The sequence below is a fragment of the Rana temporaria genome, chromosome 3 (assembly GCF_905171775.1).
Source record: "Rana temporaria chromosome 3, aRanTem1.1, whole genome shotgun sequence".
NCBI classification, from domain to species: Eukaryota; Metazoa; Chordata; class Amphibia; order Anura; family Ranidae; genus Rana; species Rana temporaria.
The window spans coordinates 433,385,103-433,411,110 of record NC_053491.1 but is presented as its reverse complement, the minus strand read 5'-3'; the positions used below and the strand labels follow the sequence as shown (position 1 = coordinate 433,411,110).

At 47.4% G+C, this 26,008-nt stretch overlaps 3 non-coding genes across 3 annotated transcripts; 2 read left to right on the top strand and 1 right to left on the bottom strand.

Annotated features, from left to right (window-relative positions):
- Positions 1–603: 603 nt before the first annotated feature.
- Positions 604–676, bottom strand: TRNAK-CUU. Its single transcript has one exon. It is a non-coding gene; the product is annotated as a tRNA-Lys (tRNA).
- A 12,936-nt stretch (positions 677–13,612) lies between these two features.
- TRNAK-UUU lies at positions 13,613–13,685 on the top strand. Its single transcript has one exon. It is a non-coding gene; the product is annotated as a tRNA-Lys (tRNA).
- A 7,736-nt stretch (positions 13,686–21,421) lies between these two features.
- Positions 21,422–21,494, top strand: TRNAK-UUU. Its single transcript has one exon. It is a non-coding gene; the product is annotated as a tRNA-Lys (tRNA).
- Positions 21,495–26,008: the final 4,514 nt, after the last annotated feature.

Here is a 26,008-nt window from a genome sequence, read left to right as displayed (position 1 = left end):
ACTGTCCCCGTACTCAGGAGAAGCAGCAGAATGTATTTTGGGGTGCAATTCCACATATAACCATGGCATGTGTGAGCAATATACCATTTAGTTACAACTTTTTGTAATTTTTTTTTTACTAAAGACATGTGGCTGAATAAATGTTGGCCTAAATGTATGACTAAAATTGAGTTTGTTCGATTTTTCTTATAACAAAAATTAGAAAATATATATTTTTTTCAAAACTTTCGGTATTTTTCCGTTAATATCGCAAAAAATTTAAATCGCAGAGGCAATCAAATACCATCAAAAGAAGGCTCTATTTGTGGGGAAAAAAAGGACGCAAATTTTCTTTTGGGTACAACATTGTATGACCGCACAATTACCAGTTAAAGCAGCACAGTGCCAAATTGTAAAAACACCTCTGGTCTTTAGGCTGACAAATGGTCCGGGGCTAAAGTGGTTAAAGCGTAAGTTCGACTTTTGGGTGGAACTTTGCTTTAACAGATATAGATTTTTATAGTCAGATTTCAGTAAAAATATATGCAACTGAGCAGTCTCAAGGTCCTTTTGAGAGTGCAGGGGGATATTATAAAATGCCTATACTCTAGGGAAAAAATCTTTCGCCCAACGTGGGGCTCGAACCCACGACCCTGAGATTAAGAGTCTCATGCTCTACCGACTGAGCTAGCCGGGCAACTGGTGAAGCATTAGCTTTAATGTGTTTTTGATAAATCATACATACACCAGGTGCAGTTTGGCAAATGTTATTAAAGTTCAGATATAGAATCCAAACCCCATCAAAATCAGCTGGTGCCGAATGTTTGTTTTCAGTATTGGCTATTTTTCTAAGTCAAAAGTCCAGGGATTGATAAAGAATGGGCATAGAGGGCTGGGCACTGACCTGGGGGGGACATATACCAAAGAAAAAAAATAAGATAAAATATATTGTTTAACAAGGAGAGGCCATTTTGAAATGGCTCAATGGGTAACATATAAAATTCCTTGGGAACCCCTGAGGTCACAGGAACTAATGTCCCCATTGGAAGATTTCCCCTCTATGAATTTTCGAAGGATGACCCAAAATTTGGGATTTTCTTTTACTTTCAATGATAATGGTAAGCAGGACAAATAGAGAGGGTAAATCTCTTTATTCGGGGCACAGACAGCAATAAAAACTGACAGGTGTTCTAATCCTTCTCCACTCTAGCCAAAACTAAAAAAAGTTTTTCCTTTAGTTATACTTTAAAGCTGTATGTGGAATTACAAAAAGTTAAGATTCTCATGGACAGTGCCAGCGACACTATATTCTGCCTATTCATTTACTTTAAGTTTCCATACCTGCTTGGCTTACATGCATTTTGTCAACCAAATATGATTGATTTCCATCCCAAAAAATTATTTTCATTTTTGCCAAAAGATTTTTTGTGTAGAAGTAATATCATAACAGTATAACAGTCAAAACTATTGTTATACAGTATATCTGCATTGTAAAACAAAAAAGATAAAGCTAACAATGTCAAATACATTGCTAAATAAGGACAAAACAAGTGTTATGACCACCATCCTCACCTAAAACCCACCTTTTTGCAGCTGTGTCAGAGTTGCACATACATGAAGGTGGCATTAAACCCAAAAATATTTTATAGCGCAATTACCAATGTTTTTTTTTTTCTGTTGGGTTTACAATGTTTGGGCACCAACAACACCCATAAAGCTATATTTGTATTGCTTCTTGAGGATAGCACAAAAATATACAATGTTTGGCCAGGGTTCATACTATTCCCTGCAAGAATTTTCCTGTTGAGTTATGGTGCTTCGTCTCTACATGAAATATGTAAAACCTAATTTTTATTTATATAAGACACTACCCAATGTTAATGCTAACACATCATTATCACTGTGCAATATCCATCTATAAATATAAATCTATATTCATAATTACTAAAACTTCACAAATACTTCAAATCCTTTTAAAACCTGATATCCTTTGATAACGTCTCGTGAGAGGGATGAAACGTGCCAGTGACCGTGGGTGGTGATGCTAATTCCAGCCGGGGAGACGCAAGTCATTGGTTATTTCCGGTTCTGGGTTTTAACACATGTTTTTACATGTAAGTGGATATTGTTTGTTCTATGCAACCAATAAATGAAATTATGCTATATTGCTTTCTCTGCTATTTGTTTACATCGCATGATGGCACATTGAGAATTGCCTATGATGTAGAATGGGACATCGCCCGTGGAACTACAGAGCTCATCTATCTTCAAAATCGCTTATGACTTCTGTCATGGGAGTCATATATATCTGGTGAGTGAGGGCACATAGAGGGGAGGAAAGATCGCACATATTGGGCCTGATTTACTAAGCTATGTGCGCTGCGCTGGTTCATGCGTTAATTAGTACTCCGGGTGGAGGCTTAATCAGGCGCATGAACCAGCGTAGCAGCCGGCGCATTGAAACTAATATGTAAAGCCGCGCCGAACTCCCTATAGAAGTCTATGGGAGAAATCAAAAGTGTTCATTTTAAAGGCTAATCTGCAAGTTTTGTCCTAAAAAGTGTTTGGGGACCTCAGTCCTGTCCCAGGGAACATGTATCAATGATTTTTTTATTTGTTAAAACGGCCGTTTTTTCGGGAGCAGTGAAATTAATAATTCTTAAAGTGAAACAATAAAAGTGAAATATTCCTTTAAATTTCGTACCTAGGGGGGGTGTAATGTCAGCATGTGAAATAGCGCATTTTTCCCGCACTTAGAACTCCCCCTGCACAAAGTGACATTCTGAAGGAAAAAAGTCATTTAAAAATTCACACGCGGCTATAATGAATTGTCGGCTCTGACAATTCTAAAGGGATTCATTCATAAAACAAACAAAAAAATGTGTAGGGGTTCCCCCAAATTAAATTACCAGGCCCTTCAGGTCTGGAATGGATATTAAGGGGAACCCCGCCGTAAAAACCCCCAAAAAAAAATGACGTGCGGTTCCCGGCAAATATCCATTCCAGACCCTTCAGGTCTGGTGTGGATTTTAAGGGGAACTCCACCCCAAATTGAAAAAAAAAATGGCGTGGAGTCCCCCTAAAAATCCACACCAGACCCTTATCCGAGCACGTTGACCTGGCCGGCCGCAGAAAAGAGGGGGGGACAGAGTGCGGCCCCCCCCCCTCTCCTGAACCGCACCAGGCCACATGCCCTCAACATGGGGAGGATGTCCCCATGTTGATGGGGACAAGGGTCTCATCCCCACAACCCTTGCCCGGTGGTTGTGGGGGTATGCGGGCGGGAGGTTTATCAGAATCTGGAAGACCCCTTTAACAAAGGGGACCCCCAGATCCTGACCCCCCCCCCTGTGTGAAATGGTAATGGGGTACATTGTACCTCTACCATTTCACCCCAAAAAAAATGTCAAAGTGATAAAAATGACAGTAGCCGGTTTTTGACAAATCTTTTAATAAAGTCTTCTTTTCTTCTTTCCTTCGGGGTTCTTCCGCTGCTTCATTCTTCTCGTCCACATCTTGCCCGACGTCTTCTTCTATCTTCTCCGTCCGTCCTTCCGCCTTCTGGTCCCGCATCTTGCCCGTTGTCTTGTCCTGTCGCCTCCTCGTCCGCATCTTGGGTCTTCTGCGGTCTTCTTCTCGGTCCGCCGCCTTCTCGTCCCCTGCGTTTGAATTGTAATTGGCCGCCGTTTTCCCGCTCCTGGGACCCGCCCCCCTCTGACGCCACAAGTAAACTCCTTAGAAGGTCATGTGCGTCAGAGGGGGGCGGGGTCGCAGAGCGTCACACAGCGGGGGAATTCAATTTCAATCGCGCCGCCCGGAGAAGAAGTTCCCGCCGTGTCACACTCATGTGACCCCGCCCCCCTCTGACGCACATGACCTTCTAAGGAGTTTACTTGTGGCGTCAGAGGGGGGCGGGTCCCAGGAGCGGGAAAACGGCGGCCAATTACAATTCAAACGCAGGGGACGAGAAGGCGGCGGACCGAGAAGAAGACCGCAGAAGACCCAAGATGCGGACGAGGAGGCGACAGGACAAGACAACGGGCAAGATGCGGGACCAGAAGGCGGAAGGACGGACGGAGAAGATAGAAGAAGACGTCGGGCAAGATGTGGACGAGAAGAATGAAGCAGCGGAAAAACCCCGAAGGAAAGAAGAAAAGAAGACTTTATTAAAAGATTTGTCAAAAACCGGCTACTGTCATTTTTATCACTTTGACATTTTTTTTGGGGTGAAATGGTAGAGGTACAATGTACCCCATTACCATTTCACACAGGGGGGGGGTCAGGATCTGGGGGTCCCCTTTGTTAAAGGGGTCTTCCAGATTCTGATAAACCTCCCGCCCGCATACCCCCACAACCACCGGGCAAGGGTTGTGGGGATGAGACCCTTGTCCCCATCAACATGGGGACATCCTCCCCATGTTGAGGGCATGTGGCCTGGTGCGGTTCAGGAGAGGGGGGGGGGCCGCACTCTGTCCCCCCCTCTTTTCTGCGGCCGGCCAGGTCAACGTGCTCGGATAAGGGTCTGGTGTGGATTTTTAGGGGGACTCCACGCCATTTTTTTTTTCAATTTGGGGTGGAGTTCCCCTTAAAATCCACACCAGACCTGAAGGGTCTGGAATGGATATTTGCCGGGAACCGCACGTCTTTTTTTTTGGGGGTTTTTACGGCGGGGTTCCCCTTAATATCCATTCCAGACCTGAAGGGCCTGGTAATTTAATTTGGAGGGACCCCCTTTTTATTTTTATTTTTTTAATGAGCAATGCCTCTATTCTTTATAGCCATGAGTACTTTAACCACTTGCCCACCGGGTTAATTCTGGCACTTCTCTCCTTCATGTGAAAATCACAATTTTTTGGCTAGAAAATTAATCAGAACCCCCAAACATTATATATTTTTTTTTAGCAGACATCCTAGGGAATAAAATGGCAGTCATTGCAATACTTTTTGTCACACCGTATTTGCGCAGCGGTCTTACAAGCGCACTTTTTTTGGATAAAAATCACTTTTTTGAATTAAAAAATAAGACAACAATACATTTTGCCCAATTTTTTTCTATATTGTGAAAGATAATGTTACGCCGAGTAAAATGATACCCAACATGTCACGCTTAAAAATTGCGCCCGCTCGTGGCATGGCGTCAAACTTTTACCCTTTAAAAAACTCGATAGGCGACGTTTAAAAAATTCTACAGGTTGCATTTTTTGAGTTGCAGAGTAGGTCTAGGGCTAGAATTATTGCTCTCACTCTAACGATCGCGGCGATACCTCACTTGTGTGGTTTGAATACTGTTTTCATATGCGGGCGCTACTCGCGTATGCGTTTGCTTTTTTTTTGGGGTTTTCTTATTTATTTTTATTTAGTTTTATAATGTTTTACACTGAAATAAAAAAATAAAAAAAAAATGATCAGTTTTCTTCCTATTACAAGGAATGTAAACATCCCTTGTAATAGGACTAGTGTGTGACAGGTCCTCTTTATGGAGAGAGGCGGGGTCAATAAGGCTGGAAAGCATGGTATTGAAAAAAAAAAAAAAAGATCTCATGCTTTCAGCTGCAATCATGTTCGTTCACCACAGTGGTGTAGTGTATAGCACTTTGACCTAGCAGCAAAAGAGTCGTTGGTTCGAATCCCGCCCGTGACAGCATCTGCATGGAGTTTGCATGTTCTCCCTGTGCCTGCGTGGGTTTCCTCCCACAATATAAAAACACGCTGTAAATCGGTTCCGGTCTAAATAAGCCCTAATATGCAGTAGTATATTAAGGTTTGGTTCTGCCCTAGGCCTGACTACATATCTGCACCTCCTAATAGAAAAATGACCAACCCCTTCCTGTCAAGGTCACACCCTGTTTTTGTATAACCCCGCCCAGTAATTTTCAGGGGACCCACACACTAGTTCTGGGGGGGCACTGGATTCCCTTAACCACTTCCATACCAGGCACTTACGCACCTTCCCGCCCAAGCCAATTTTCAGCTTTCAACACTGTCGCACTTTGAATGGCAATTGCGCGGTCATACAACACTGTACCCAAACAAAATTGGCGTCCTTTTTTCCCCACAAATAGAGCTTTCTTTTGTTGTTATTTGATCACCTCTGCGTTTTTTTTTTGCGCAACAACTAAAAAAAGACTGCAAATTTTGAAACAAAAAAACCTTTTTCTTTTTTTAGGTTAATTTTTTTGTAAATAAGTTTTTCTCTTTCAATTACGGGCACTGATATGGCGGCACTGATGGGCCCCGATGAGATGGCACTGATGGACATCGATGAGGTAGTACTGACGGCACAGATGAGGTGGCATTGATTGGCGGCGCTGCTATGCGGCACTGATGGGCACTCATAGGCGGCACTGATGGGCACTCATGGGCGGCACAGATGGGCGGCACTTATGGGTGGCACTGATGGATACTTATGGGCGGCACTTATGGGTGGCACTGATGGATACTTATGGGTGGCACAGGTGGGCACTGATAGGTGGGCACTGTGCATGGATGGGCACTGTGGGGTGGCACTGATTTTCCCAGTCAGTGCCCATTTGTGGGCACTGATTGGCATCTTTTTTCTTATTTTTTAATGCTTTTTGTTTTTTTGTTCTATATTTTTTTTGTTTTTGCACACCCTGGTGGTCCAGGGTGGGCATCCCTGGTGGTCCAGTGTGGTGATCCGAGGGGGGGCTGCGCTGATAAACAATCAGCGCGAACGCCCCCTGTCAGGAGAGCCGCCGATCGGCTCTCCTATACTGGCGTCTGTAAGACGCGAGTGAGGAAGAGCCATCGATGGCTCTTCCTGTTTACATCGTGATCAGCCGTGATTGGACACGGCTGATCACGTGGTAAAGAGTCTCCGTCTCCGTGAGAGACTCTTTCCCGAGATCGGAGATGCAGGGTGTCAGACTGACACCCCGCATCACCGATCGCCGCGCTGCGTGCCCCCACAGGCGCGTGCGGCATGAAATCCTGCAGGACGTCCTGTCAGGATTGTGTAACCACTTCCCGGACGTAAATCGGCCATAGGCTGGGCGGGAAGTGGTTAATTTGCATAGTTTTTCTCTCACTTCCTGTTTGGCTATGGGGCAGGAAGTGAAGGCAAATCTCCCCAATTGGACACAGATAATACAAAATAAACTGACAGGGCCTATAACCCTCCCTCACTCTATCCAAAATGAAAGAAAATAAAACTTGTTGATTATAGTTCTTGTCAGGGGCGGACTGACCATTGAGTCACTTGGGCACTGCCCGAGGGCCCCATGCCACTAGGGGGCCCCATCCGGGTTGCCAGGCTCAGTAAAACCAGGGACAGTATGTAAAAATCTGTGTTTTTTTTAGATCTGTCCCTGATATGTCCGAAAATGACATGCTTTTAATGTGAATATCCCAAGATTTTAGCTGCCCGCCTCTGCACTACCTCCTGGCGTGGTGGTCATCTGTAAGCCAGAGGGGCCCCATAATCTTCTATTGCCCGGGGGCCCCATGAGTTGTCAGTCCGCCCCTGGTTCTAGTTTAAGCACAAATTTCATAGAGTTTTATTGAGAGCCCTAAGAAAATATAACCATGCCAATAGGCCAGGATAGAGCGTTGCTAATATGTAGGAATGTGTGTGTTAGAGCACCCCACCCAATGTTAACTAAAAAATTATTAATTTGCAAATAAGTATTATCTGCTCATTTTTTGGGGGATGTCTGCACCCCTGATAGTGACAACATTTGTGAGGTGTCTTCACCCTTTCTAATTCATTCACTTCCTGTCACATAGCCAAACAGGAAGTGAGGGTAAAACCTTACTAATATATTTTCTTGTGGACACAGAGATCAATCTAAATAGTTTCCCATTATGTAAATTGCACTCTAGCATTTTGCTGTGTACACCCCAAATTATTAGGGATCTTGGACTTTGGGGTCCATTTACTAAAGGCAAATCCACTCCTACAAGTGCAAAGCAAGGAAGAAAACAAAACAACTTTGCTTCTACAGGATTGGATGTTAAAACCATCAGTGCTTCCTCTCAGATTTTCAGCAACTATGCTTGTACTGCAGAGTGGCTTTGCCTTTACTAAACCCCAAACTAAATAATCATTTGGGGCAGGGATCCTCAAACTACGGCCCTCCAGCTGTTGTAGAACTACACATCCCATGAGGCCTTGTAATGCACTGACATTCACAGACATGACTAGGCATGATGGGAATTGTAGTTCCTGAACAACTGGAGGGCCGTAGTTTGAAGACCCATGATTTGGGGTGTACACAGCAGTGCTGGAGTGCAATTTGCTTAATGGGGACACTAGTTAGATTGACCGGTGTCCCCAAGAAATGACACTGGTAGGGTTTTAACCTCACTTCCTGTTCAGCTGTGTGACAGGAAGTGAAGCCAATTTTAAGAAAAGGGACACAAAGCTCAACACAAAAATAAAAAAACACAAAGCAGGGGTTCTAACACTCACTTGGCTTCCCTCAAACACCCACAATTTGAATAGGATTGCCTTGCGCTAGATTTAAGCACAGTGCTGTAAATCAGCACGTCAAGCCTGTCCACCAATAGCAAACCCCCCCCCCCACAGGCCATGTTTGCAGGTTTTCCTTCATCTTGCACATGTGCTTTAAAATAGTCTGGACAGCAATTCTTGATAAGAGAAATCCCCAAAACATGTCCTGTCGGGTGTACTTGAGGGCTGAGGACCACTGCAGAATAAATAAAATACTTACCAGTTTTTGTCTTTAAAGTCAGGGAGAATAAACATGGCAAACATTTCATGATTACACACCAGGAAAGAAGCTTAGACAAAAATCACACATAATTTGTTAGGCCCAAACCTAGTTCAGCTGCAGCTGTCAACATATGTAGCATGAAAAAGTAACAAAAGACAAACTTAACAATTTTAAAGTAATTTTTATTGGTCAACAAAACAAGGAAAGCAAAAAAAGACAAACAAACAAAAATACATTTCAAAATACTAATTAACCATAGCTTTACACATTTTTCATAAAATAAGGCCACATAGACAAATACATCAAAGTGAACATTATTTAAAAATAAACCAAAACCATTGGCAAAATAAAACAAAACCCATGCAACAAACCACATTTGTGTTTAGCAACAGCATTTCTGCCAGCCTGCCCCTTCTGAGGGCAGCTGAGGACTGATCGATCCAAGCTTTTTATAACAGTGCTAGTAATGAAGCAATTGAAATCACATGAACAAATTGCAGTCTCTAGTTTGGGTGAGCTTGTAATTGGGCACACCTGCAATTAACCCAAACCACGCTCTATGAGCATCCAATGAGTGTTTTTCACCTTTTAAAAAGAAAGGATATTTTTTTTCTAAGTGTTTGAGCATGCTCAGTTCATCACACATGTAGGAACCAAGCTGCAATGGAATGAGAGCTTTTTTTTTTTGTTTCCCCTGATCTGATGCTTTCCAGCCTGAAGGGGAGGTGTTAAAGACAGAAGTAAACACGCACATTTAATAATCTATTTGTGTGAAAAAAAAGGTTGCCAATTTTGTTTGGGAGCCACGTCGCACGACTGCGCAATTGTCAGTTAAAGCGACGCCGCGCCGAATCACAAAAACTTGCCCGGTCATTGACCAGAAATATGGTCCGGGCTCAAGTGGTTAAAAATTAACAAAACACAAAAGTGAGCCCAATTTTTGGGGATAATGTGAAAGATGATGTTACACTGAGTAAATAGATACCTTACATGTCACGCTTTACTATTGGAAACACTCCTGCAATGGGGCCAAAATGAATTCCGTGAATATCCCCATAGGCGACCTTTTATTTTTTTTTCCAGGTTACCAGTTTATAGTTACAAAGAAAGTCTAGTGGTAAAAGTATTGCTCTCGCTCTAACGCACGCGTCAATACCTCACATGTGTGGTTTGAACGATGTTTATATATGTGGGCGGGACTTGCGTAAGTCCCGCCCACATATGTAAAAATTATTTTTACTTTTTGCTATAATAAATATCCCCAAAAATATATATTCAAAAAACTAAAAAACCCCTCAGTTTAGGCCGATACGTATTCTACATCTTTTTGGTTCCAAAAAATCGCAAATAGCGTTTAGTGTTTGGTTTTTGCAAAAGGTATAGCGTCTACAAATTTTTTTTTTTTTTTGTTTTAACTAGTTATTGGGGCGATCAGCGATTTTTATCGGTACTGCGACATTATGGCGGACACATCGAACACTTTTTTGGAACCATTGGCATTTTTCTAGCGATCAGTGCTGTAAAAAATGCATTGCTTACTCAAAAAATGCCACTGGCAGGGAAGGGGTTAACACTAGGTGCGAGGGAGGGGTTAAATATGTTCCCTGGGTGTGTTCTAACTGTAGGGGGGGGGGATGGGACTGACATGTGTAAATGACAGATCGCTGTTCATGAAGGGGAACTCCAGACCCCCCCAAAAAAAATAAGGTGGGTTCCCTCCAGGTGCATACCAGGCTCTTAGGCTTGGTCTGGAACATAAGGGGTTAAACCGGGGCCCAAAAAAATAGCGTGCCCCCCCCCCCCAAGATCCAAACCAAGCCCTTATCCCAGGCACGCAGTCTGGTCAGACAGGAATGGGGGTGGGGACGAGCGAGCGCCCCCCTCCCTCCTGAGCCATACCAGACCACATGCCCTCAACATGGGGGAGTGTGTGCTGTGGGGGAGGGGGGCACTGCCCCCCCACCCCAAAGCACTCTTGCCCCCATGTCGATAGGGACAAGAGCCTCTTCCCGACAACCCTGGCCGTTGGTTGTCGGGGTATGCGGGCGGAGAGCTTATCAGAATCTGAGAGACCCCTTTAATAAAGGGGTCCCCAGATTCCGGCCCCCCACCCTATGTGAATGAGTATGGGGTACATCGTACCTCTACCCATTCACATGGGGGAAATGTAAAGTAAAAAAAAAACACCACACAGAATAAAATATTTTATTAATCTGCTCCGGAGCCCCCCCTTTCTTCTTTAGCTCTCTTAGAAGGGGGGGTTTCTTCTCTCCCGATCTTCCGCCGGGACCCTGGGCTTCGGTGATTTCTGCCGGGGGAGGGCGCCATCCCTCGGTCCTCTCCGGAGCCTTCCGCCGGATGCCCCCACCCCATTTAAGCTCTTTTTCATTAGGGAGGGGCATCCGGACTTCGGGGTCTTCTGCCGGGGGATGGCGCCTATCCCCCGGTCTTTCCGGTGCCTTCCGCCAGGGTTCCGGTCTTCCTGGTCTTCTGCCGGGGGTGCGCCAACTCCCCGGTCTTTTCTCTTCTGTCTTCTCTGCTCCCTCTTCTGCCTGGCTCCCCCGCGGAGCCAGGGCTTTCTTCCGTCTTCTTTCTTCTCTCTTCCTTCTTCTGCCTGTCTCCTCCGGGAGCACAGGGCTTGTCTCCGCTGTCTTCTCCCTTCTCTTCCATTCGATGTTGACACGACGAGGTTCCGCGCTGACATGCCGTGTCAGCGGCGGGCATGGACTTATATAGGGTAATGCCACCATGTGACCTCAACCCATGTGACATCACATTCCCTGGGCATGATGGGAATGTGATGTCACATGGGTTGAGGTCACATGGTGGCATTGCCCTATATAAGTCCATGCCCACTGCTCAGACGGCATTCCAGCGCCGGACCTCGTCGTGTCAACATCCAATGGAAGAGAAGGGAGAAGACAGCGGAGACAAGCCCTGGGCTCCCGGAGGAGACAGGCAGAAGAAGGAAGAGAGAAGAAAGAAGACGGAAGAAAGCCCTGGCTCTGCGGGGGAGCCAGGCAGAAGAGGGAGCAGAGAAGACAGAAGAGAAAAGACCGGGGAGTTGGCGCACCCCCGGCAGAAGACCAGGAAGACCGGAACCCTGGCGGAAGGCACCGGAAAGACCGGGGGATAGGCGCCATCCCCCGGCAGAAGACCCCGAAGTCCGGATGCCCCTCCCTAATGAAAAAGAGCTTAAATGGGGTGGGGGCATCCGGCGGAAGGCTCCGGAGAGGACCGAGGGATGGCGCCCTCCCCCGGCAGAAATCACCGAAGCCCAGGGTCCCGGCGGAAGATCGGGAGAGAAGAAACCCCCCCTTCTAAGAGAGCTAAAGAAGAAAGGGGGGGCTCCGGAGCAGATTAATAAAATATTTTATTCTGTGTGGTGTTTTTTTTTTACTTTACATTTCCCCCATGTGAATGGGTAGAGGTACGATGTACCCCATACTCATTCACATAGGGTGGGGGGCCGGCATCTGGGGGCCCCCTTATTAAAGGGAGCTCACAGATTCCGATTAGCCCCGCCCGCATACCCCGACAACCAATGGCAAGGGTTGTCGGGAAGAGGCTCTTGTCCCTATCGACATGGGGGCAAGAGTGCTGTGGGGTGGGGGGGCAGTGCCCCCCTCCCCCACAGCACACACTCCCCCATGTTGAGGGCATGCGGTCTGGTACGGCTCAGGAGGGGGGGGGGCGCTCGCTCGTCCCCTCCCCCATTCCTGTCCGGGCCAGACTGCATGCTTGGGATGAGGGCTTGGTTTGGATCTGGGGGGACCCCCGCGCCGAATCGGCGCGGGTTTAACCCCTCACGTTCCGGACCAAGCCTAAGAGCCTAATGTAGCCCTGAAGGGGGACCCGCGCCGATTTCAAGTTTGAAATTTGGCGCCGAGTTCCCCTTCAGGGCTGAAAACAGCTCGGAGATTCCCGTGCGCCGCGTCACGCAGCGCAATCACGGGTACGCCGCTTGGTATTTACCAAGATTTTCACGGCGTACTGACAAGGCGCACGGGAATCCCTGACTTTTCTCTCTACGCATGCCCAGTATGCAAATGAACCTCCCGAGGTTCAGGCGCACTGTGCAAGCGTACGGGGATCTGTTTTCAAAAAACACTTTCCCTTTCAATTCGGCCCGCCAAACACTTCAAAACACATGTCACTTCACTTCCCCTGCATCCCCCCACCTCCCCCCTTAATAAACTCCCGCCCAAACCCCCGCAATTTATAGTTTAATGTGCCGTGCGCCAGGTCTGTACTGGTGCACAATGCACCCTCTCCTGGGCGCACGGAGCACATTAGTAACTAGGGAAATACACTGCACTAGCAGCGTATTTCTTTAGTAAATGGCCAAACGGCTGCTACTCCTGCTTTTACTCCATGAGTCATGGAGTAAAGGCTTGGTAAATCAGGCCCATTGTGTTTTTTTCAGCACTTGGCACTTTATACTGCACAATTAAAAATTTTAAGCTGCACTGGAAGATTTCGATACAGAAATGTATGAACTTTTGAAGGATTTATGAACTTATGGACTTTTATTAATTATAAGTATGGATTGCTATTTATATTGCACTGTAATAATGATGTGTCAGCATTAACATTGGGTAGTGCTCTTATATTTTGTTCCACATTTAAAGGCACACGCACTTTGAGAGCAGCAACTTATTTATTATTTAATTTGTTCAAAATGTATTTAATTTGTTGACATTTACAATTCTCTTATCCATTAGCGCAGGAGTATATATTGGTGTAACATTTATATATATATACATATAGCACTTATGTTCTAGGCTGCTCTTGTATTAATTTTTTTCTATTTATTCATGGTTTGTCTACTTTCCTCTCTGTTACCCTACTAACCCATATTTGGCAAAGAGGTCGATTTTCAGTACTAGTCATGTGACAGTCATGTGAAAGTCATGTGACAATTGCTCTTTCATGAAGCCCGGATAGCTCAGTCGGTAGAGCATCAGACTTTTAATCTGAGGGTCCAGGGTTCAAGTCCCTGTTCGGGCGGTAGCTTTTTTTTATCTTTCTAAAGATCTTATCTACAGTGGGAATAAATGCATAATTTGTACCTATAATAAGGCTTACCTAGAGAAACTGTAAATATTGCCTAAACACCCCGCACCAACCTAGAGAGCCATGCTGTACGCTGCACCACCAGAGAGCCACGCTGTACCCTGCACCACCAGGGAGCCACACTGTACCCCACTCCACCAGGGAACCATGCTGTACCCCGCACCACCAGGGAGCCACGTAGTAACCCACACCACCAGAGAGCCACGCTGTACCCCGCACCACCAGAGAGCCATGCTGTACCAGCACCACCAGAGAGCTACGCTGTACCCTGCACCACCAGAGAGCCACGCTGTCACCGCACCACCAGAGAGCCACACTGTACCCGCACCACCAGAGAGAGAGCCATGTTGTACCTGCACCACCAGAGAGGGAGTAAGACCGAGCCACTGCCAGGATACAGACATGCTACACTACTGATTAGAGTCACCCCAGGCAACCCAGAGTGAGCGAATGTCCAGCCAGAAGGATCACTGTTGCGATTTTGCTGGGTCTGGTAAGAGGGCCTGTTGGCCATTATCCATTACTATTCCCAGAGACTGAGCCATTAGGAAGTGCCTAGCATGCTATTCTCTAGGCCTTATTGACCGCCACAACATCCCTCTCTGTCATCTTCCCACGGCATCCTTCTCCCACGGTGTCCCTCTGTCCTCTTCCCACGGGGTCCTTTTCCCACGGCGTCCCTCTGTCCTCTTCCCACGGTGTCCTTTTCCCACAGCGTCCTTCTGTCCTCTTCCCACAGCGTCCTTCTCCCACGGCATCCCTCTGTCTTTTTCCCACAGCATCCTTCTCCCACGGTGTCCCTCTGTCCTTTTCCCACAGCGTCCTTCTCCCACGGTGTCCCTCTGTCCTTTTCCCACAGCATCCTTCTCCCACGGTGTCCCTCTGTCCTTTTCCCACAGCGTCCTTCTCCCACGGCGTCCCTCTGTCCTTTTCCCACAGCATCCTTCTCCCACGGTGTCCCTCTGTCCTTTTCCCACAGCGTCCTTCTCCCACGGCGTCCCTCTGTCATTCAGCCATGGCAACCCGCTGTCCTCCTCCCACGGCGTTCCTCATTCTTCCTCCCATGAAGATGACAGGGTGGGTCTTAAAAAGGAAGGGGTGTGGCTTTGACAGGAAGGGGTGGGTCATATTTAAATTAGGGGGTGCGCAAGTTTAGTCAGGCCTAGGGCAGCACAAAACCTAAACCTAACCACTGCATACAGTACTAGCGAACATTCCAATATCGGATGTACGGCTGGAGAAGATACAACAAGACACCAAACAGGATAAAGTCCTAGAAAAACTAACTTGTGTCATGTGCAATGGCTGGCCAGAAAAACGAAAGAAGCTGTGTCCTGAACTACAGAGATTCTGGCCTATGAATCGGATATCATATTTATGGGTGACCGTATTCTCATTCTTAAGACACAACAGGCAGAAGTACTGAAACAAATCCACCAGGGGCATTTGGGCATCACTCTGTGTAAGCGCAGAGCTGGTCTACTAGCCTAATTTTGGCTTTGATATTGAGACACTTGTGAAGAAGTGTGAAACCTGCCAGCACTGAGCAGCTGTTGGCCATTATCCATTACTATTCCCAGAGACTGAGCCATTAGGAAGTGCCTAGCATGCTATTCTCTAGGCCTTATTGACCGCCACAACATCCCTCTCTGTCATCCTCCCACAGCATCCTTCTCCCACGGTGTCCCTCTGTCCTCTTCCCACGGGGTCCTTTTCCCACGGCGTCCCTCTGTCCTCTTTCCACGGTGTCCTTCTCCCACAGCATCCCTCTGTCCTCTTCCCACGGTGTCCTTTTCCCACGGCGTCCTTCTGTCCTCTTCCCACAGCGTCCTTCTCCCACGGCATCCCTCTGTCCTTTTCCCACAGCATCCTTCTCCCACGGTGTCCCTCTGTCCTTTTCCCACAGCGTCCTTCTCCCACGGTGTCCCTCTGTCCTTTTCCCACAGCGTCCTTCTCCCACGGCGTCCCTCTGTCCTTTTCCCACAGCATCCTTCTCCCACGGTGTCCCTCTGTCCTTTTCCCACAGCGTCCTTCTCCCACGGCGTCCCTCTGTCATTCAGCCATGGCAACCCGCTGTCCTCCTCCCACGGCGTTCCTCATTCTTCCTCCCATGAAGATGACAGGGTGGGTCTTAAAAAGGAAGGGGTGTGGCTTTGACAGGAAGGGGTGGGTCATATTTAAATTAGGGGGTGCGCAAGTTTAGTCAGGCCTAGGGCAGCACAAAACCTAAACCTAACCACTGCATACAGTACTAGCGAACATTCCAATATCGGATGTACGGCTGGAGAAGATACAACAAGACACCAAACAGGATAAAGTCCTAGAAAAACTAACTTGTGTCATGTGCAATGGCTGGCCAGAAAAACGAAAGAAGCTGTGTCCTGAACTACAGAGATTCTGGCCTATGAATCGGATATCATATTTATGGGTGACCGTATTCTCATTCTTAAGACACAACAGGCAGAAGTACTGAAACAAATCCACCAGGGGCATTTGGGCATCACTCTGTGTAAGCGCAGAGCTGGTCTACTAGCCTAATTTTGGCTTTGATATTGAGACACTTGTGAAGAAGTGTGAAACCTGCCAGCACTGAGCAGCTGTTGGCCATTATCCATTACTATTCCCAGAGACTGAGCCATTAGGAAGTGCCTAGCATGCTATTCTCTAGGCCTTATTGACCGCCACAACATCCCTCTCTGTCATCCTCCCACAGCATCCTTCTCCCACGGTGTCCCTCTGTCCTCTTCCCACGGGGTCCTTTTCCCACGGCGTCCCTCTGTCCTCTTTCCACGGTGTCCTTCTCCCACAGCATCCCTCTGTCCTCTTCCCACGGTGTCCTTTTCCCACGGCGTCCTTCTGTCCTCTTCCCACAGCGTCCTTCTCCCACGGCATCCCTCTGTCCTTTTCCCACAGCATCCTTCTCCCACGGTGTCCCTCTGTCCTTTTCCCACAGCGTCCTTCTCCCACGGTGTCCCTCTGTCCTTTTCCCACAGCGTCCTTCTCCCACGGCGTCCCTCTGTCCTTTTCCCACAGCATCCTTCTCCCACGGTGTCCCTCTGTCCTTTTCCCACAGCGTCCTTCTCCCACGGCGTCCCTCTGTCATTCAGCCATGGCAACCCGCTGTCCTCCTCCCACGGCGTTCCTCATTCTTCCTCCCATGAAGATGACAGGGTGGGTCTTAAAAAGGAAGGGGTGTGGCTTTGACAGGAAGGGGTGGGTCATATTTAAATTAGGGGGTGCGAAAGTTTAGTCAGGCCTAGGGCAGCACAAAACCTAAACCTAACCACTGCATACAGTACTAGCGAACATTCCAATATCGGATGTACGGCTGGAGAAGACACAACAGGACACCAAACAGGATAAAGTCCTAGAAAAACTAACTTGTGTCATGTGCAATGGCTGGCCAGAAAAACGAAAGAAGCTGTGTCCTGAACTACAGAGATTCTGGCCTATGAATCGGATATCATATTTATGGGTGACCGTATTCTCATTCTTAAAGGGGTGGTTGCCCTAAAAATAAAGTTTTGACATTGCATTTGCTATAATAATTACAGTTAGAATCGGCTGGTTTTATGTAAAAAATACCTCCGTACGTAGCGTTTGTATTATTCGTTCCCACCGCCACTTCCGGGTACGATGCTGGCGGTGGGCGTTCCTTATTGATGGACAGGCATCCGACCGACGCATCCATCGCGTCACGAGATGCCGAAAGAAGCCGAACGTCGTTGCGCATGCGCCGTATAGAGCCGCACCAACGTTCGGCTTCTTTCGGCATCTCGTGACGCGATGGATGCGTCGGTCGGATGCCTGTCCATCAATAAGGAACGCCCACCGCCAGCATCGTACCCGGAAGTGGCGGTGGGAACGAATAATACAAACGCTACGTACGGAGGTATTTTTTACATAAAACCAGCCGATTCTAACTGTAATTATTATAGCAAATGCAATGTCAAAACTTTATTTTTAGGGGAACCACCGCTTTAAGACACAACAGGCAGAAGTACTGAAACAAATCCACCAGGGGCATTTGGGCATCACTCTGTGTAAGCGCAGAGCTGGTCTACTAGCCTAATTTAGACTTTGATATTGAGACACTTGTGAAGAAGTGTGAAACCTGCCAGACATTTCAAAAACACAATGCAAAAGAACCGCTTACACCGTGGAATGCTCCTTCACGGGCATGGCAGAGACTGGCTACAGATATTTTTCATTTTGAGGACAACCATTACCTGATAGTAGTAGATTACTATAGCAAATACTTTGAGCTAGTGCAGCTGAGAAACTTAAAAGCAGCAAAAGTCTTATGGGCTTTCAAAACAAAACTTTCAAGACATGTGTGAAGTACTTGTGTCTGATAATGGGTCACAATTCTCATGTTCTGAGTTCCAGTGCTTCCTGCGTAGATGGGGAATCAGGCACAAACCCACAAGCCCCCATCACCAACAGGCCAATGGCCTAGCAGAGAAGTATGTTAGCATAGCCAAATCCATTATACTGAAAGCACAATCATCAGGGCAGGATGTGTACCTAGGACTGTTAAACTATCGTGCAACACCTATTGAAGGTTTATGTTCACCTGCACAGCTGCTAATGGGTAGAACACTGAGGACCACAGTGCCTATTGCACCACAGAAATTGCAGCCTCAGACTATTCCACAGGATCGAGTAACAGCTCAGAGGATCATAAACATGAAAAGGCAAAAATTTTATTTTGATAAATCTACAAAATCCCTTCGTCGACGCTCTGCTGGGCAAGCTGTGCGACACAGAGTAACTGGGAATACATGGGAACCTGATCGAATTGTCAAAGAAGCCAATTCACCAAAATCATATATAATTGAGACCAAGTGTGGACAGAAACTGAGATGAAACAGGTGTCATCTTCGTCCAGACACTGCTGTGGATACATCATTAGAGGAACCGCATGACAATGGAGATAAAAAAACAAGCCCAACATGGCAGCTTACATGTGATAAATAATGAGCTAAACAGGGAGGGCTAAAATGTATAAACAAACTTTATTACAATGGATATGGAAGCCTAGACCATGTCTCCATAGGCATTTTGCATGTGCTGCACAAACTCAAAGTTAAAAAAATGGGGGAGATTGCTCTAGCTTTCTTTTTATAGATTTAAACATGTGTATGGATATAGGAGCGGAGCTGTATTGCATGTATGTTGTCATGTTGGTGTCAGGAAATCTGTTTTGAAAATGGAGAGGTAAGTCATGTAAATTGTAGCTCTATTCCTTATTTATTTACTTTTCTGTAAATGTATTGACCCCCTCTCTGTATCCTATTAAAGGGTCACTAAAGGAAAACATTTTTTTTGCTGAAATGACTGTTTACAGGGTATAGAGACAAAAAAAAAAAGTTAACTGATTCCTTTTAAAAATGATGAAAAATAGATTAAATTCTATCATATAATGTGCCTCTAGTTTGACTTTCGCTTTTAAACTGATTTCATGTTTATGTGAAGTAAAGAGACACACAGAACAAAAACAAACAAATCCAGGGCAGTGTTTTGTTTTTAAAATGAATCTGATTGGTTCTGAGGAGTTTTAGACACACAGCTTAGACCACAGTGAGAAGCTCCCATGAGAAATTTACTATGGAGCCAGAGAACCAGGAAGTGAGGATTTCAGCAAAGGATTACAGCTGCTTCAAAGCAAAAACGGACAATGAGGACATGAAATCAAGACTGCTATAAGGTAAAGCAAGCTATTTAGCCCAAACATTTTTTTTGTTTAGTGATCCTTTAACCACTTGACCACTAGGCACGTAAACCCCCTTAAAGCGGGGGTTCACCCTGTTAAAAAAAAATAAAAATGTTTTTTTTTATTAGACCATTACATTCGGCATCGTAGCGCGAGCTACGGTATGCCGGTCTTACATTTTTTATCCCCATACTCACTGTGCTATGGCTCATTGAAGTTTCCGGGGAATGGGCGTTCCTATGGTGAGAGAAGGTGATTGACGGCCGGCCCTGGCACGTCACGCTTCTCCGGAAATAGCCGAAATAGGCTTGGCTATTCACGGCGCCTGCGCATAGCCTGTGCGCAGGCGCCGTGAAGAACCGAGACCTACTCCGGCTGTCTTCGGGGAGCGTGACGTGCCAGAGCCGGCCGTCAATCATCCTCCCTCTCCATAGGCACGCCCATTCCCCGCGGGAGTCGGATTCTTCAATGAGCGATAGCACAGTGAGTACGGGGATTAAAAATTTAAGACCGGCATACCGTAGCTCGCGCTACGATGCCGAATGTAATGGTCTAATGATGTGAAGGAGGGTGAACCACCGCTTTAATAACCAGACCAATTTTCAGCTTTCGGTGCTCTCACAATTTGAATGACAATTACTCAGTCATACAACACTGTACCCAAATGAAATTTTCGTCCTTTTTTTTCACACAAATATAGCTTTCTTTTGGTGGTATTTAATCACCGTTGGGTTTTTTATTTTTTGCGCTATAAAAGAAAAAAGACTGAAAATTCTGTAAAAAAAAATAATTTTTCTTTGTTTCTGTTATAAAATTTGGCAAATTTAGTATTTTTTCTTCATTTTTTTGCATAAATGTGAAAGATGAAGTTACGCCGAGTAAATAGATACCCAACATGTCACCCTTCAAAATTGCACACGCTCGTGGAATGGCGCCAAACTTCGCTACTTAAAAATCCCCATAGACGACGTTGCAGGGTATTGCGGAGTATTGTGGGGTATTGCGGAGTATTGTGGGGTATTGTGGGGTATTGCGGAGTATTGCGGGGTATTGCGGGGTATTGCGGAGTATTGCGGGGTATTGCGGGGTATTGCGGGGTATTGTGGGGTATTGCGGAGTATTGTGGGGTATTGTGGGGTATTGCGGGGTATTGCGGGGTATTGCGGAGTATTGCGGGGTATTGTGGGGTATTGCGGGGTATTGCGGAGTATTGTGGGGTATTGCGGAGTATTGTGGGGTATTGCGGGGTATTGCGGGGTATTGCGGAGTATTGCGGGGTATTGCGGGGTATTGCGGAGTATTGCGGGGTATTGCGGGGCATTGCGGAGTATTGGGGGCATTGCGGAGTATTGCGGGCATTGCAGAGTATTTTGGGGTATTGCAGAGTATTTTGGGGTATTGCACAGTGTGGGGGCATTGCAGAGTGTGGGGACATTGCAGAGTGTGGGGGCATTGCAGAGTATGGCTGGTACTGCAGAGTATTGCACAGGGAGGGATCGATGGCTGGATCTGTGACTGCATGTGTCACAGATCCAGCCCGCAGCAGCAGCAGCAGCTGCTGCTGCTTCCGCTCTCTCCCCTCTCCTCTCTCACACTGTACCGTTCGGTACAGAGAGGAGAGGGAGGAACCGGCGTCATCACATGACGCCGGTTTGTTTACTAGTGATCGCTCCGTCATTGGACGGAGCGATCTCGTGGTAAATCGCCGCTATCAGCGGCGATTTACCGTGATCCGTGATCAGTCAGGTCCGGAGGACCCGGCGGTCACGGAGACTCCCGTGTGCGCGCCCCACAGGGCGCGATTCTGGGAGGACGTACATTGACGCCCTCCCAGAGTTAAGCAACCGCCTTGTAGACGTATTTCGTCTATAGGGCGGTTGCTAACTGGTTAACTAATATTTGGCAATGCATTGATGTATAGGTGTAAGTCAGGTGACCACCCTCTTTTGAAGGAGCCCGGATAGCTCAGTCGGTAGAGCATCAGACTTTTAATCTGAGGGTCCAGGGTTCAAGTCCCTGTTCGGGCGACTGATTTGTATCTTTCTAAAAATCTTATCTACAGTGGGAGTGAAAGTGGTTGTAAACCCTTTACAACCACTTTTTTCTACAGGTAAGCCTATAATATGGGCGGCTTCCATGTGTATGCGCGGGAATGACGTCATCGCGGCTCAGACCAATCACATCGCCAGAGTCGCAATACCCAGAAGTAACTCTGGGAGCAGTGTTGTCGGCCAGTGCTGTGTATGGGCAGGTGATTATTACATATCTATCCTATGATAGATAAAAAGTGCATTTTATATACAACTATATAGAGCAGGCCAGAGTGAGGGACAAATGAGGAGGAATGAGGGACAGAGGCACATTGCTCTAAATTAGGGACAGTCCCTCAAAATCAGGGACAGTTGGGAGCTATGTTGTATGTGTGAATGCTCTAATGACAGATACACACACACACATATATATACACACTTTTTAAAGGACATGTGACTCACAAACGCATCTGGTGCATTTTTGCCCCATTTTACCATGTTTTGTTGCATTTTTCCATTGCTTTTAATGTAAAGGTGCCTTTTTGGTGCACTCTTTTTAACTCCCCAAACAAGTGTAGCGGCCTGCTCCTGTTGAACAGGCGCTTCTTTAAATTTAGTGGGGTCTGAGCTGTTATTTGGGCTCAGACTTGTGTGATTAATGGCAAATTTAGCCTCTGTTCCAGCAGCCATGGCTGTGCTGGGAGTTCCACCACTGTTCGCCTGGGGGTGTCATTACCATTCCAGGCCAAGGGTGGCAGCAGCAAGGTCAGGGTGTATTGGGTGTTCCCCTCAGCAGCGAATCAGTGGGAGTGGTCACCCTGCTGAGCATTCTGGGGAGGGGTACTTAAGGGACAGACGCCATCAGTGCGGGGGTCGTTGTTCGCGCCTCATGGCCCGCCTGGCCTGAGGTGGGTGTCCTGAATCCTGACTCTGGGACCACGTTGGTCTGGGGTCGCGGCTTTGCCTGGTAGGCCCAGTAGTCAGACTGGGGCCTGCTTTCTGAAGAGGTGATCCTGTGCTGTCCGTCCTGCGGGAGGAAGCCACTTGATGAAGGAAACAAGGGGAGGACCTATCCTGGAGAGGACCATGCAAGAGGCTGGTATCTTGGGAGAAGGCCTGGAAACTTCATGGAAGGATGCACCGTACACTGAGAGGCTTGATGGTGATCGCCTGTCGGATCTAAATTCTACAAAAGTTAATCTGGAGAGATCCGGGTGCTGAATCCTATGAAAGGGGATTCCGGACCAAAAGTGTCTCCTCATAAAGGAAGGTCTGTGGCAGAGACTGTACTTTATTCCATGTGCCATCCCAGCTGCTAGGCCAGTGAGAGGGACCTATCCGGGTGAGCAATACCCACTCTGGCTAGAGTGGCGATGAGAACTGTTTGCTGGAAGCAGGAGTGTTTCCTATTTGTGATTATGCACCTGAACCTACCTACCCTTTTACTACTTTTCTACTAAAGTTCTGCAAATAAATCACAGAAAAAGTACACTGTGTGGACATTGAAATTCCTCAGACTCTCTTTTCACCCTGGACAGCGAGAAGATAGAGGTAACATGCCACCCAAAAATACTCAGCAGCTCCTTCGGGGGTAGTGCTACACAAGCAAGCATGATTTTTTTTCACTGCGCTGGAAGGGTGCTGCCCCAGTGTGGACATAGTCATTAATTTTAAAGGGAAGCATTTTTCCTGAGCTTTTCAGGCACTTTTTTTTTATGCAAAAGTGCTTGAAAAATGTGTGAATTTAGTCTATTTAAAACTTTTGTTTTCATTCTGCCCCTGAGTAGTTATGTTAGATCAAAAACAGTGACCCCTGAGGGCGTGGCCGGCCGGAGAGAAAGATGGACGCCTAAGCCTTCAGCTCGTCAGCCAGGGGAAACAAACTAACGACGCAGGCCGCCACCGCGACTCCATCCTCGCCCATCCTCGCTCCGGAGACATCGGGGAATACGATGAGCACGTCTAGGAAACGGCTCACGGAGCACAAGCCCCAAAAACTGACGGAATTCGCCTACAAGCCGGCGGAGGGGTCCGGAGCCTCCCAAGATGGCGCCGACCAGGCCGCGCAGCGTGGCTCCTACACGGATCTCCCGGACGATAGCCCTGTGACTCCGCGAACCGCAAGTACCCCAACAAAGCCCTCCGATCAGATAGGGGGGGACCCGCTATCCACCAGCCCGGCGAAAGCCAAGAGGAGACTAGACACGCCGCCGCAGCGGACGCTGCGGCCGCAAATAGAGGCCCCGGCTTTTGGCCCACTCCTCTCCAGCCAGGCCCTGCACTCCTCTGTGGCCTCCTTCCCCACATCTGGGCAGCCAGTTATGGACACGATCCTGAAGGACATGCTACTGTCCCTACAAACCTCCCTTATGTCTGACCTCTCCACACTATTTACAAAAATCACCTCAGACTTGCATGTGCTGGACAACAGGGTGGATGCTGTGGAGAGAGGCCTCACTGACTGCACCTCCACAGTGAACGATGTCATTGACTGCTATGATGGCATAAAGGACGAACAGGCCTGGATGCGCTCCAAGCTGGCCGATTTGGAGGACAGGTCCCGCCGAAATAATGTTAAATTGCGAGGCGTACCCGAAAACATCTCCCCTGCGGACCTTCCACGTTATGCCACTGAATTGATACGCCTTATCCTGCCAGAAGCACCCCCTCGAGAAGTGATCATTGACAGGATCCATAGGATCGCCAAACCATCTCACCTGGCAGCCTCAGTCCCTAGAGACGTCCTGATGAGGATCCATTTCTACCACATTAAAGAGAACCTGATGATGGGAGTCAAAGCCAAATCACCTCTCCCTGACCCGTTTGCCGGAATCCAGTTCTACCCGGACCTCTCTAAGTACACCCTCCAGCTCCGCAGACAACTGAGTCCGATTACCAAGGGCCTCTTGAATCACAAAGTGCAATATAAGTGGCGGTATCCGGCCACCCTCCTTGTCACGAGAAATGGCCAGACCCACACGATCAAAGATCTGGACAAGGGCTTATGTCTCCTCCACACCTGGGGAATCCTCCCGGAACCCCAGCACGCAGCCCCGCTTGAGAAGAGAGCACTGGCTCCCCGTAGGAGCCTGGAAACATACCGCACCTGAAAGAGGCTTTAATTCACGATGAGTGCGGCCAAGCAACGCTCCGACAGTTCCCCTGGGCCCTGACACCTGTCATCCCTGTTTCTTTGTTCTCCTGCGATACTGACTGTTCAGTTTCCCCCACTTGGAGGCCACCGTGGTGTTTGCCACCCTTCCATATACTGCCATTGCATTTTTTGCATTTTTTTCTTTTTTCTTTATGTTTTGTTGTTGCTGCAGTTATACCTAACGTATTGCTCTATCTACAGCTCTCTGTGCACTCGCCCCTGGGCTTCTGGACTGCCGTACGCCTGATTTCGAACCCGCCTTCGGGCCCTCGCCTGCTCTGATCTACAGCATCTAACAGTGAGTGTCACTCTTCATTACACATCAGCCTAACATTGCAGAGATGCCGCTCTCGATTTTATCGCTGAATGTGAATGGCCTGAACCACCCTGCCAAGCGCCACTCACTGTGGAGGACCGCCATGACCCTCCGCAGTGACGTGCTGTGCATTCAAGAAACCCATTTACTACCGCAGGCCTTACCCCTCTGTTCAAATCGACAGTTCCCTCACATATTCCACACCTCCCACTCCACCAAAACCCGGGGTTTCATGATCGCAGTTAAAGACACAGTAGACTTCCAACTGCTGAACTCTGTTGCAGACCCTGAAGGTCGTTTTCTGATCCTAATCTGCTCCCTAAACCGGGTTGTGTACACGTTGGTGAATGTCTATGCCCCTAACGCACGTCAGTTGCGGTTCCTACGCAGGGTCCTTGCCATGACCAAACCCGTTCAGAAAGGCCATCTGATATTGTGCAGGGATTTTAACCTGGTACCGGACACTCGATTGGATTCCACTTCGGCAGCGCAAAGACGGGGTTCGCCCCTATTGAACTTTATCTCAGCTCAGGATCTCTACGATGTATGGAGGTGCCTACATGGTTCTGAAAGGGACTTTACATTTTTCTCCCCCAGGCATCACTCATATTCCAGAATCGATCTGTTTTTGACAGATAAATGGATTTTGCAAAAGATATCCATGTCTACGATCCACACCGCAACATGGTCAGACCACGCCCCGATTTCGATTCAAATCGAGGACTCTACCTTGCAACGTAGCACGTTTCTCTGGCGAGCTAACGACTATTTACTTCAAAATGACAAATATACACCACAGATCTGCGATCAGATTGTGGATTTTTTTGAGCTAAACAAGGGCTCTGTGTCTGACCCTGCGGTGGTGTGGTGCGCTCACAAAGCGTACATGAGAGGAATATTACTAAAACTAGGTTCACGTCTCAAACGAGAGAGGACGCAGCGTGTAGACGAACTGACTACCCAAATAACGACACTAGAAACCAGTCATAAAACTAACCCCACAGACTCCCAGACAAAGCTTCTGATGTCCCTGAGACAGGA